This window comes from Spermophilus citellus (assembly GCF_964194105.1).
Source record: "Spermophilus citellus genome assembly, contig: SCAFFOLD_301, whole genome shotgun sequence".
In the NCBI taxonomy this organism is placed as follows: Eukaryota; Metazoa; Chordata; class Mammalia; order Rodentia; family Sciuridae; genus Spermophilus; species Spermophilus citellus.
The window spans coordinates 243,154-257,473 of NW_027672985.1; positions in this window are offsets into that span (position 1 = coordinate 243,154).

The following is a 14,320-nucleotide window of genomic DNA, read 5'->3' on the forward strand; positions in this document are numbered from 1 at the left end:
ATAGTGAGTGACATATGTTCTGATGTGGCTTTGTAGAGGTTTAACCCAACTTTTCCGAATAGCCATGAAAATAAATGACTTTTGGAGGCACCAGATAGTGCGGAAAGTGAAGGTAAGGCATAAATCAGAAAGCAGGTGATTGACCACTGGTGACTGACCACTGACACATAGATTAAACCTCAAGATTGTGCTCCCTGTAAAACTTGGCTATTGCCATTTTCTTCTACTTCCTATTTTCTATACTTCTATAGAATATTAGAGTTTTAGGTTCTCATAAATACCTGGGTGATGAAAAAAGAGAAAAGATAGATGAGTGGAGCTAGGTGGGGATTCCTCAGCACTCTCCAGCACAAAAAGGAGGAAGAGCTGATCAGAGAGGTGAGAGCCCAGGCCTAGCCCACCTCCATCTTGGGACACTACAAAGTAAAAGAATGCACAATCTTTTCAGTAAAATAACATTGGAAAGTTTTCCAAATCTTAAAATGAGATTATTAAGATTAAAAATACAAGATGCATATAGGACTTCAAATAGGCAAGATCAAAAAAGATTCTCTCCAAGACCCATTATAATGATACCTAAAATAAGAAGAATAAGAACTGAATTTTAAAATCTGTAAGAAAAAACAGTAGGTCACATTTAGAGGTAAACCAATTTGTATTTCAACTGATTTCTCAACCCAAATGCTGAACCTAGGAGGGCTTGGAATAATATATACCAAATCCTGAAAGAAAGAAGGTGCAAACCAAAATTACTATATCTAGCAAAATTTTACTTCAGAATTGAAGATAAAATAAAAACCTCCCATGATAAGCAGAAACTGAAAAAATTTATAGCCACTAAGTCTGCACTATAAAGCATATTCAGGAAAATATTTCATGCAGAAGAAATGAAAAATAAAAATGAAAACCAGCATAGAGATGAAATGCACTAGGATAGTTAATTAAAAGAAATCAAGTTTGAATTAAGCATTAGAAATAAACTAAAATGGTAAAAAATAAGAATAATCTATGTATAATAACATTGAATATAAATGATCTAAACTCTTCAATCAAGACATATTGACAGATAGGATTAAAAACAAGACCCAATTATATGTTGTTTACAAGAGACTCACCTTGCAGACAAAGACACCCACAGACTGTTGGTAAAAAAATGGGTAAAATATATATTATGGAAATGGAAATCAAAAACAAGCAGAGGTCATTATTCTCATATCAAACAGAGTAGACTTCAAGTCAAAATCAATCAGAAGAGACAAAGAAGGTCACTTCATACTAGTTAAGGGAATCTTCCAGCAACAAGGTATAGTAATTATATATATAAATTCATTCCCCAAACACAATTGTGCATCTACTATGTAAAACACACTCTTCTCAATATAAAGAATCAAATAGGCCACAATACAATAATACTGGGTGATTTAAACACATCTCTCTAACAATCAGATAAGTCATCCAGACACAAAGTAAGTAAATAATTTTCAGAACTAAATAATACTATTATTTGAACAGATAACTATAGAGTATTTCTTCCATTGCCAACTGAATTCGCTTTCTTAGAGGCACATGGAACTTTCTCTAAAATAATATTTTAGGTCACAAAGTGAATCTTAACAAATACAAGACAGATAATTCCTTATATCCGATTAAATCATAATGGAATAAAATTATAAATTAATGATGAGACACAAAAGAAACAAACCATTTTAACACCTGGAGATTAAATCACACACTTTTGAATGATGAATGTATCACAGAAGAAATGAGAAGAGAAATAAAAAAAACTCCTTAAATTATTCCATGAAATAGGAAAGCAAGGAACACAGCCAAATTAATTCTATGAAGCCAGTATTAACCTGATACCAAAACCAGACAAAGGAACATCAAGGAAAGAAAACTCCAGGGCAATATTCTTGATGAAAGTAGCTGCAAAATTTCTTAATAAACTATGGGCAAAACACATTCAAAAACACATTAAGAAGGTAGTGCACCATTATCAAGTGTGTTTCAACCTACAGATGCAAATTGGATTCAATATATAAAAATCAGTAAATATAATTCACTATATATAAATAGAGTTAAGGACAAGAATTGCCTGATTATATTAATAGATTCGTAAAAATTATTTGACAAAGTCCAGCACCCATTCATGTTTAAAACACTAGAGAAACCAGGGATAGAAGGAACTTACCTCAACATTGTGAAGACATTATATATGACAAACCCAAGGCCAACATCATACTGAATGGAGAAAAACTGAAAGCATTTCCTCTAAAAATAGTAACAAGTCAAGGATGCCTACTCTTACCACTCCTATTTCCCAATGTTCTTTACACGAACCAGAAAAAAAATACAGTCCTAAAATTCACTTGGAAGTGAGATCCAGAATAGCCAAAGCCAATCCTGAGCAAATAGAGTGAGGCTGAAAACAGCATAATACTGGATCTCAAATTATACTATAGAGCCATAGTAACAAAAACAGCATGGTACTGGCACCAAATCAGACAGAAGACCACTGGAATAAAGTAGAAGACACAGGGACAAACCCACATAGATACAGTCATCTGATACTTAACAAAGGTGCCAAAAATATGCATTGGAGAAAAGATAGCTTTTTAAACAAATGATACTGGGAAAACTGATTAGCCATATGTACAGGAATGAAACTTGATCCCATCAAAGACATTGGAATTAGATCAGAAACTCTACAAGTGCTAGAAAAAACTGTAGGCTCAACACTTCAACATATTGGCCAGAAATTGATCTCCTTTAAAAGACTCCTAAAGTTCAAGAAATAAAATCAAGAATCAAGAAGTGGAACAGTATCACATTAAAGAGATTCTCACAGCAAAGGAAATAATTAAGAGCATGAAGAGAGAGCCCACAGAATGAGAGGGGATCCTTCCCACCTGTTTCTCAAATAGGGGATCATATCCAGAATATATGAAAAACACAAAAAGTCTAACACACACACACACACACACACACACACACACACACACACACAAAAGAAAAGCAAATAAGCCAATAAACAAATGGGCAAAAGAACTAAAGAAATACTTCTCAAAAAATACCAATGGCCAATAATTGTATTTTTAAAATATTCAACATCTCTAGTAATCAGGGAAATTCAAATCAAAACTACATTGAGATTTCATCTCACTAAAGGCAGAATGGCAAACAAGAATATAAATAATAATAAATGTTGGTGGAGATGTGGGGGGAAAGGTACACTCATACGTTGTTAATGCAAGTTAAAATTAGTACAAACACTCTGGAAAGTAGCATGGAAAATCCCTCAAAAAATTAAGAATGAGATCCCCATATGACTCAGCTATTCCACTCCTTGCTATATATCCAAAACATCTAAAATCAGCATACTATGGGAATTCAGCAATATCAATATTTATAGCAGCACAATTCATAACAGCCAAGCTATGGAACCAGCCTAGGTGCCTATCAACAGATCAATGTGTAAAGAAAATGTGGTATATATGGAGCTTTACTTAGCCATAAAGAAGAATGAAATTATAATATTTGCTGATAAAAAGATGGAACTGCAAAGTATCATGCTAAGTGAAATAAGCCAGACCAGAGTCAAGAGTTGACTATTTTCTCTGAAATGCAGAAGCTTAACCAAAATAAGAATGATAAAAAATAAAGGGGGGCTGGTTTCCATTATAATAGAAGAGACATTAACGGAGTAGAGGAAGTAGATTGTCAGGAGGGAGGAGTGGCTGGAAAGGGGAGGAATGTTGGAATGAATCCAACCAAAATTCCGATGTACACATACAAATATACCACAATTAATTTCATTGTTATGGATATCCATAATGCACTTCTAAAAGAAAGCATAAATAAATAAAAGAAAGATCAGTAGAGGAAAAGGAACAGAGTGAAGGAGGAGGGAAGGAAAAGGGAAGTATTGAGGACTGAATTGGAGTAAATTATATTCCATGCTTGTATAATTATATCAAAATGAATTCCAATATTACATAACTAAGGGAAACTAATAGAAAAAAGAAAAGAAATATATGGTTTTTGAGTGACCAAGCATATTGCAAGCAATGGTGAAATAAGGGATTAACAAGTAGGGATTAAGTAAAATTTACTCTAAACCATAACTCTTGCCACTGGTCTGCTTCCATAATGCCAACCAATAGACCTTCCTTCTTCTCCAAGAACTTCAAAATGGCTCAAAGCAAGAAAACAGAAGGGGTGTTAGCAAACATAAATGGCATGAGAAAAGGTTTCAAGGTGCTCTACTGGAAAGACTGACTTTCCCAGCTGCTCATGGTTAATTTCTCTAACTCAGTCCCACTAATGCACTCAGTACTTCCTGAATGAATAGATGACACATCCAATTAATACCAGCTCATATAGGAAACTGTCAGTAAAGAAGTGGGTCCCAAAGAAACAATTAACTAGAAACTGGGGCTATGTTGAAAAGACAAGCTAAAAAAATAACTTATAATTAATATTGCCAAAGAAATAAGAAGTGATAGAATATCGACAGAACAAGAACTATATAGGCAAAGCTAATGAAACATAATAAAATAGTTCTCAGAAAATTTAAATCATAGCAATGAAGGAATGAGGAATGTCTTTGATAAAATATTCTAGAAAGTAGGAAAGGAAGACAAACTACTGGAAAAGGGTAAAAATTAGGCAATTATAAGATGGAATTAGGACTTTTCAGAATCCAAATGATGGAAGTCACCCATAGTGGAATCCAAAGGGATGTATTTAACAGATAAATTACAAGATAATTTCATGTACATATTATCACATGATAATATGATATAATCATATTATGGATAAAACTCCCAAATTTTTACTGCTGCTGAAAGGAAAACAGGTCTGACACAGGATGAGGAGGCAGAATGGCATCAGCAGGGACATGGAGAGTCAGATGATGCTTTCAAATTCTGAGACTTATAATTTAAAAATTGGAATCTCTATCCAACCAAGCTATGACTCAGGATGAGGGTACATATATAAACTGCTGAATCACACAAGTTATTAGTCAGAAGGGGGGAAAAGCACACGAATTCCAGGAAACAAGAGAAATACAAGTTAATGCAAACATCACTACTTTAATGAAAAGGGTGGGTGTTGAAAATGGAGAGGTGCAGGCATGAGAGCAGTGAATTTTCACCACATGAGGAGAACAGAGCCCAGGATGATGCCCGTACCCAGAGCGCCAACAGGGACCAGGTGAGCATGTTCTTCAGGACTGTGGTGATGAACACCATAATAAAGAGTTAGTTGAAGAATTAGGCTTTGAGAATGGATATGGCAGGGGTGAAAATCTGCCCTGTGTTTGGCATATTTTTTTTTCAATACAGGTGCTTATTATTTTTTAAATATTTACTTCACCTACCTTTAACTGAAACTAATAAAACATTTTTAAAAGAGTAAAAGATAACTTCTCTACTGGCAAAAAAAGACAATAGTAGTTTTCAAATAGCTCATCAGATGAGAAAGAAAGGGAAGGAGAAGGAAAGTAACAGATAATTTGAAATAGGAATTCTTCAAACAAATAAGAATTTATTTGTTGTACAGTGGATGAAAACCACAGAAAGGCAGTGCAGGGCTGGTGGAGCTGCTATTTAAGAACTCAGAAACCTAGGAAAATGGAGAATTGAGTTTTTCAGTTTCATTATTAAAGGAAAACAAGAAAATTTGAGAATGGATCATCTTGCAGCACAGATAACACCATTTGTTTTAGTCAGTTTCGCATCTCTGTGACCAAAATCCTTGACAGGAACAGCTTAGCAGAGGAAACGTTTATTTTGGCCCATGGTATCAGAGGCCAATTCCATAATTTGCCTTATCTGGACAAGATAAGGCAAAACATTATGGAGGAAGGTGTGATGAAGGTCAACTGCTTCCCTCATGGCAACAGGAAGCAGAGAGCAGTGAGTGGAAGGGGCCACAGGAAACATGCACCCTTCCATGACACAACCTGGTGACCCACCTCCTCCATCTATCCACACCTGCCTACAGTTACCACCCAGTCAGTCCACTCAGAGGAGAATGGACTGATTAGTTTCCAATTTTCATTACCCAATAATTTTACCTCTGAATATTCCTGCATTATTAACATGAGAGCTTTCGAGGGACACCTTATATCCAAACCATAACACTATTGATGAAGGAGTGATGTCCAAACCAAAGGGAATGGATAGATAATAAACAGGGTCAGATGGCTTACATTTACCTCACCTTTAATGTCTCTTCACTTATTGTTCAAGAGAGCAACTTCTTTTATAGGGTGATACGATTTCAGTTGTTATCATGATTTCTTGTTGAATTACTTAAAACAGAAGAAAATAGAAATTATTAAGAATAAGGTTGTGAATATTCAGTTTTTAGCTTTATCAGAATGAAGTAGATCGAAAAAGCCACACCGAGAGTGAGAAAAGTTAGAGCCAAACTTCTAAACAGGTCTAACAGCTAAACCTATGCAAACTTGCTTATGATGTTGGGGGTGAGCATGTGCTTCATATAGTCAGTAGTCAGAAAGTAGTTTCTCTGTTGATAGCAATTACTGAAGAGCACGTGGTAAACTCATAAGAGTTATGTTAATAATTTCCTAACTTTTAAACCAACAGAGCAATGGCATACATCCTATACTATTTGTATTTCGTGAAACAAAGTACAGTGGGGAGCTAAATGGTAGAATGTATCAAAATAGTTTACCCAAAACAGTTCTGATTCATAATGTTTGTTCCAGTGTAATTATTAATAGTCTTTCCCCACTCAAATTTCTAAGGCATTGAAAAGACCCTTATATGCTTTCTTTCATAGCCAAAGTTTTAAAATTCTTTTAAATCTAAATTTCCAAGTTAGTTTCTTTCTTTCTTTCTTTCTTTCTTTCTTTCTTTCTTTCTTTTCTTTTCTTTTTTTTGTATCTGTGATTGAACCCAGAGCCACTCATCAGCCCATTTGAAAATTTTTTTGTTTTTAATTTTGAGACAGATTCTCACTAAGTTAATAGAGACTCGCTTAGAACCTGCGATCCTCCTGTTTCAGCTACCAAAGTCACTGGGATTTCAGGCATATGCCCCCATACCTTGCTAGTTTCACTTTTACACCTAACCTTGGAGCTTCCTTTGTATATCCAGGTCAGGCAGAGAGGAGAGGGCCAAGCAGTATGGAGCTGTGACAAAGTTCCTTTGTTCTTGCTTTGACTATGAGATATCCTAGACTTGACATTCTGATGTAGGAGCAGGAGAATCTGCAAATAGCTTCAAAGAAGAAACAATATAGGGAGCCTATGAACCTTGGTTTAGCCAACTGTCTGCTGGTAAGCATGACAGGTAAAAATTTTCTTTGAGATCATGGTGATATTAGAAGATCTCCTTTGTTTTTTGAGTCAACATTTCCTAAATGGCTAGTGTATATTACAAGTCACATTTCAAAGTGCAAGGTGGGCCAATGGATTTTAAAAAGTAAAAGAGAAGAAAAAGTTCATTGATAATGTTTGAAATTCTACACTACAATTAACTTTTAAGGAAATGCCACTTTTATTTTGATCTGAATCAAAGCAATCTTTTCCAACATGCCTTCCTTTTCCAACTAGGTAACTGTTTTGAGTGAAAATTCCTTCAGTAGATATTTCAACCAAAACAATATTTTGAAACATTGAATTCAGCAGATATGAGAATCCAAAGATTTTTATTAAGCTAAATCCATTAAGCAAAAATCTAATAAGCCATATCTATCATATAATGTAAAACAGTTACCCTTCCATTATTTTTATTTTGTTTCTTGGAAAACAAATTTTTCTATAAAACCATGTTATGTTATATATGTATCATTGCCGCAGTCTGGCTGGGCACAATTCAGGAGCCACTTGTCAAAAGAAACTAACTTTATTTTTAGAACTACAAACACCAAACAAAACAGCTCCTCAGGAAAAAACCCTCAGAGCCCAACTGCCACCACCGGCTTCCCACAAGCCTCTCACCCCCACACCAGCCTCTCCACCTCCCACAATCCTCCTGCTCTTGAGGCCGATTGGCTGGGTTGCATGGGCGGAGCCAAAGATGTCACCCAATGAGCAGCTCCGTGGAGGAGCCAATCAGCTAGATGTTGCTGGGGCTGCTTTGAGCCAATCATCAGCTGGCAGTCTGAAGGGCAGGGAAACAGCCCAATGAACATCACCGGAGAGGAGCCAATCAGCTAGATGTTGCTGGGGCCGCTGTGAACCAATCATCAGCCGGCAGCTGGAAGTTTGCTGGCAGCTGGAAGTTTGCTGGGGCCCCTTTGGCTGTGGCTCTCAACATTGTAGGACAATTAATACTCAAAGGAATAAAAACAGCAAAGGGAGTATTTGGAATTTCTCCCAATAAAATTATTACTCCATATACTATGAATCAAATTGGTGAATTAGCTAATGAGTTAAATACTTGGGCAATAATCATGTGCAAATCTAATGTTTCATTTGATAACCACTTACCATCTAATCCTTTATTGTCTTTTTGGTCATTGCATCCTGTAATTTTTCCAAAAATGACAAGAAAAACACCTATCATGAATGCTCCAAATATATTCACTGATGGGTCAAATAATGGTACAGCAGCAATAGTTACACCTGATCAAACTTTTACATTTTTAGTACCCAAACAATCAGCTCAAAAGGTAGAGCTTAATGCAGTATTACAAGCTTTTATGATGTTTAAAGATTCTGTATTTAATTTATTTTCTGATAGTCAGTATATAGTTAATGCTATAGTATCCCTTGAAGATGCTGGTAGGATTTCCCCTTCTTCTACTGTTTTCTTTTTGTTTTGCACTATACAAAGTTTAATCTGGAACAGAAAAGATCCATTCTTTATAGGACATATCAGGGCACATACAGGATTGCCTGGAGCCCTTAGTTTGGGCAATGATTTAGCAGATAAAACTACACATGACATACATATTTTCTCTACACTAGAAGAAGCTATAAATTTTCATAAAAGGTTCCATGTCAATGCTATACTTTACAAAAGCGTTTTAAAATAACTAAGGAACAAGCTAGACAAATAATAAAACAATGTCAAAATTGTGTGACCTTTTTACCACACAAGTTAATCTTGGAGTCAATCCTAGAGGATTGATACCTAACCATATTTGGCAGATGGACGTCACACATTTGCCAGAATTTGGAAAATTAAAATATTTGCATGTTACAGTTGATACTTCTTCTGGATTTTTGATGGGCTCCCTTCATGCCGGAGAAAAAACTAAAGATGTTATAGCTCATTGCTTACAAAATTTTGCCACTGTGGGCATTCCAAAACAGTTAAAAACAGATAATGCCCCTGGTTATACTTCTACCTCTTTTAAACAATTTTGCTCATCATTTGGCATTACTCATATAACAGGAATCCCATACAATCCACAGGGACAAGGCATAGTTGAAAGAGCTCATCAATCTATTAAAATGTACTTATTAAAGCAAAAAGACGGAATTGGGAAGGGGTATATATTCCCCAAAGATAAACTTAAAATAACCCTTTTTACTCTAAACTTTTTAAATTTGGATTCATCAGGACTTAGTGCTGCAGAAAGGCATATGTGTCCAAAAAATGTACATAAGCCCAAGGTACTTTGGAAAGATATTCTAACAGGACAATGGAAAGGTCCTGACCCAGTAATTGTCTGGAGTTGGGAGTCTGTTTGTGTGTTTCCACAGGAAGAACAGCAGCCGATTTGGATTCCAGAGAGATTAACCAAGGTCCTGACCCAGTGATTGTCTGGAGTCGGGGGCCTGTTTGTGTGTTTCCACAGGAAGAACAGCAGCCGATTTGGATTCCAGAGAGATTAACTAAAGCGATTTCTACAGACCAAAAAGAAGATGATTTGGCTCAAATCCATAACAGCTGATATCCAAAACTCCAATTTGGCTATCCTTACATCTGTGACAGAACCAGGATGCTTTTTTCAATATCTATTTTATTATTGCCCTTTCCCATATCATGAAGTTCTATTTTGTTTTTTGAGCTCATACAGGCCTAGGTTAAGTTTTGCTGATCAGTTCTATTTTTTTTTTTTGACTATAGAGTTTTTAAACATTGCAATGGAGGTTTCACCTGTAAAAAGTTATAAGGCCTTTACTATTATGTTATGTGTTGTATCTATTATATTATGTGTGCACACTTGTGTTTTGTGTTATATGTTTGAATGTACGTATGTCCATATATCATATATGATGAGCACTCATGAAAAAATGGATCCAAATTTTTTTTTTATTCACGTGATTTAAATGGTTTAATTTAAATTGGGTAAATAACTGTTAAGGATTGTTTTAATATGTAAACAAAAAAGGAGGTTAACAGATCTGTTTGTTTACTTTCACCTTTCCTTTTCATTATATTTAATAATTCTCACCTTTCCTTTTCATTATATTTAATAATTCTCTTCAAGATAATGTAAATTGTTAATAAAATTGTTTTCTTTTAGTGCCTTCTGGAATGTTACATAATTTTTTCTTTAGCCATTATTGCCAGAATTCCTATCTTCATCCCAGTGCCGGTGAAGACAAAGATAAAACTAATCTACAGTTTCTGCAATAGCCATCACTGAACTGCTTGCAGAACTTGCCTAAACTATGTGTCACTTGTAGGCATTGTGAACTCACTTGTATGCATTGTGAACTATCTGTTGGTGCAGCGACTTGTGATAGTGTTGGGGTATTTTTGCTGATGATGTCATCGGTGGTACAATTTTTCCAACAAGAGCCATCAATTGGCTTGGTGTATCTTCCTCCCTTCTGCTTGTCATGACAAAGACCTCTCCACAGGTGTGGCTGTGTACTGGACCGGTAGTCAATGACGGGTAAGATCCAATTACAATGGTACCAACCTAAGACAGGAGGCTGACGCCCTGAGGTCAGCTCATCTGAAGACGGGTAAGGACCATATGTAGTATTGGACAACCTAAGGCAGGCATGGTCCCCAAGCCACATGCTGTTGTTTAAACAGAGAGGGGGAGATGTTGAGAGCCACAGCCAAAGGGGCCCCAGCAAACTTCCAGCTGCCAGCAAACTTCCAGCTGCCGGCTGATGATTGGTTCACAGCGGCCCCAGCAACATCTAGCTGATTGGCTCCTCTGCGGTGATGTTCATTGGGCTGTTTCCCTGCCCTTCAGACTGCCAGCTGACGATTGGCTCACAGCGGCCCCAGCAACATCTAGCTGATTGGCTCCTCTGTGGTGATGTTCATTGGGCTGTTTCCCTGCCCTTCAGACTGCCAGCTGATGATTGGCTCACAGCGGCCCCAGCAACATCTAGCTGATTGGCTCCTCCACGGAGCTGCTCATTGGGGGACATCTTTGGCTCCGCCCATGCAACCCAGCCAATCGGCCTCAAGAGCAGGAGGATTGTGGGAGGTGGAGAGGCTGGTGTGGGGGTGAGAGGCTTGTGGGAAGCCAGTGGTGGCAGTTGGGCTCTGAGGGTTTTTTCCTGAGGAGCTGTTTTGTTTGGTGTTTGTAGTTCTAAAAATAAAGTTAGTTTCTTTTGACAAGTGGCTCCTGAATTGTGCCCAGCCAGACTGCGGCATATCATATTATAAGTGTTCTGTTTATAATGTATTTGTTATCTTCAAGTAAATATTTTTCAATTTTACTGGTTTTAATTTCTAATATTTTTAATACAGTCAAAATTGTTAGATACAACCCACATAAAAAAAATTACTTCTTCAATGACTTTTAAGCTTGTAGCTAGTGCAGTGGCACAAATTTTTAATCCCAGCCACTTCAAAGACTAAGGCAGGAGGACCACAATTTCTAGGCTGGCCTGAGCAGCTTAGAGAAATCCTGTGTAGATAAATAATGAAAAGGGGAGGGTATGTGGTTCAGTGGTAGAGTGCCTCTGGATTCAATCTCCAGTACCAGAAAAAAAAATTGTAAGTGGATCTTGACACCAAAAAGTTTTTAAATTACTACATTTTGAAGTTCCACCTTTATATAATAGGTATTATAGATGTAAAATTATCTTAAGGTAGAAAATAGGCTTCCCACGAAAATTGTCTTATTTTAAGGGAGACAATAAGTTAAATGCTTTTGCTTATGGAACCTTATGATTTACTTTTTAATGATATTCAAGCATAACAACTATGTCTACCGTTTGCATTTGAATCTCAGATGATTATCACAGAATGTGAAGAGGAGAAAAAGAACATCTGGATATCACAATATACACCAATAACACAAATTGGCTCATGAATGTTTAATTTGCATATTAATTCACCTACAGATAAGAAAGACTTGCAAAACAAATGAATAAACTCATGAATATTCCCTGAGTTTATCTATCTGATCCTTTGTAGAAAGCAGTAGGTAAACTATGCAAAAAAAATTTTGTTCTATAAATAAGTGACATTTAAATAGGTTTTTTTTTAAAAAAATGTTCTTCATTGTAATCACTGGCCACTGCTATGCTAATACAAATAAATATTAAATATGGATATTTGCATAGTTAAACACTATTTGCAATGAGATATTAACTAGATTGTTGTTTGCATGTTAACAAGCTCTGCAAAGGTGATGTGATCCATGTTGTCTCTTGTCTGTCTGGTTCTTCTGACAGCGGAGATGGAGTTCCCCTCATCTACTAACTTCCATTCACTTAGCGTCTTGTGTGATCTATAGATACAAGATGTTGCGGTCTTGTGTCTATACCTCTAACATAGTTGTCTCTTTGTTGTCTCAAGAACTTGAGCTAATTAAAGGTGAATTAGTGATTATATCCTTTGATTTTGACATTTACTCAGTTGCATGTGCCTCCTGAATTTTTTTTTATGCTTTGAAGTTCTTTTATTCTCTACAGAACCCTTCTGAAACCTTCCTAACACCATGAAATAATTAGATAATTTTTTTTCTGTTTCCTCAGTATAGACATAAATAGAATGTTTGAAATTTCATTCTGGGATTTTACTTTAGAATGCTTCCCATGTATCTTGCAACATGATTGTTCAGATACATTCTGTTTAATTGATTCTGCCTTCAGTTCCTTGAACTATCATTGTGCCCTTTGCAGCTGTGTCTGCATTGCTGTGGCACAGACCTGAGAACTTAGGCATTAAAGGTGAGGTAAATGTAAGCCGTCTGACCTTGTTTATTATCTATCCATTCCCTTTGGTTTGGACATCACTCCTTCATCAATGGTGCTATGGTTTGGATATGAGGTGTCCCTCGAAAGCTCCTGTGTTAATAATGCAGGAATATTCAGAGGTAAAATTATTGGATATATTTCCTAAGTTTTTAAGCAACATAGCAATGGCATATATACTATGCCAGCAAGGTGTGGGGGCATATGCCTGAAATCCCAGTGGCTTTGGGAGCTGGAATAGGAGGATTGCAGGTTCTATGTCAGCTTCAACAACTAAGCAAGACTCTAAGCAACTTAGTGAGAACCTGTCTCAAGTATATACCTGAAGTGACGCAGACAACATAGGCAAATACTGTCCACTCAGGTCAGATTCATGATGAGGAAATCCCCAAATAAACTTTAGGCAAGGAAAGTCAAGAGTATCATATTTATATTATTTTATAAAATTTTAAGAATATTTTATTTCTTACTGGAAAAGAAAATACAATAAAAATCAAACTTCCAAAGCCTTAATTACCAAGAAGAAATGAGCTATTAGAAATGTGACCAAGAATAAAATTTCAACAGTATTTCAAATGAAAAACTTCAAAAATTATTCCCACTTTTCTCTAATTTTATTTAGCTTTAGAAAATGGTAGTAATTCCTCTACTCTGAAAGGAATTAATTAACAATAAAATGGCATCTGCCACCTTAAAAATAGTGCTTTCATATTGTCAGATGGTTTTTGATGTAATATGAACATAGAAATTACATTGGTTAAAGTTGTAAAGATTGATACTTTTTAGAATATTCTAAAATGGAAATAACTACAAAATTTCAAACCTGATTCTTGTTATACCATTTTCACAACTACTAGTGATAACACATTTTCCTTGTCAGCATAAATTCTAGCTTGGGTATCACCAGAACATATCTTGATACAAAAACTTAGAGATAATAAACCATTATAGAATTTATCATGAAATTGATAACCTGATTGGCATATCAGAATTCTCAGAGTTACAGAATGCCAAAGGTCAAATGTTTTGTCTGATTATAAAGAAAATCACTCCAATATATACAAAACCAAGAAAAAAGCTTGAGATATGTGAAATTTTACTTACTTAGCTACAGAAAATTTTTATTTAAACAATTTGACTTAGGTATGGGGACATGGCTCAGATGTAGAACACTTGTTTAGCATGTGAGGCCCTGGGTTTGATTTCCAGAACAGCAAA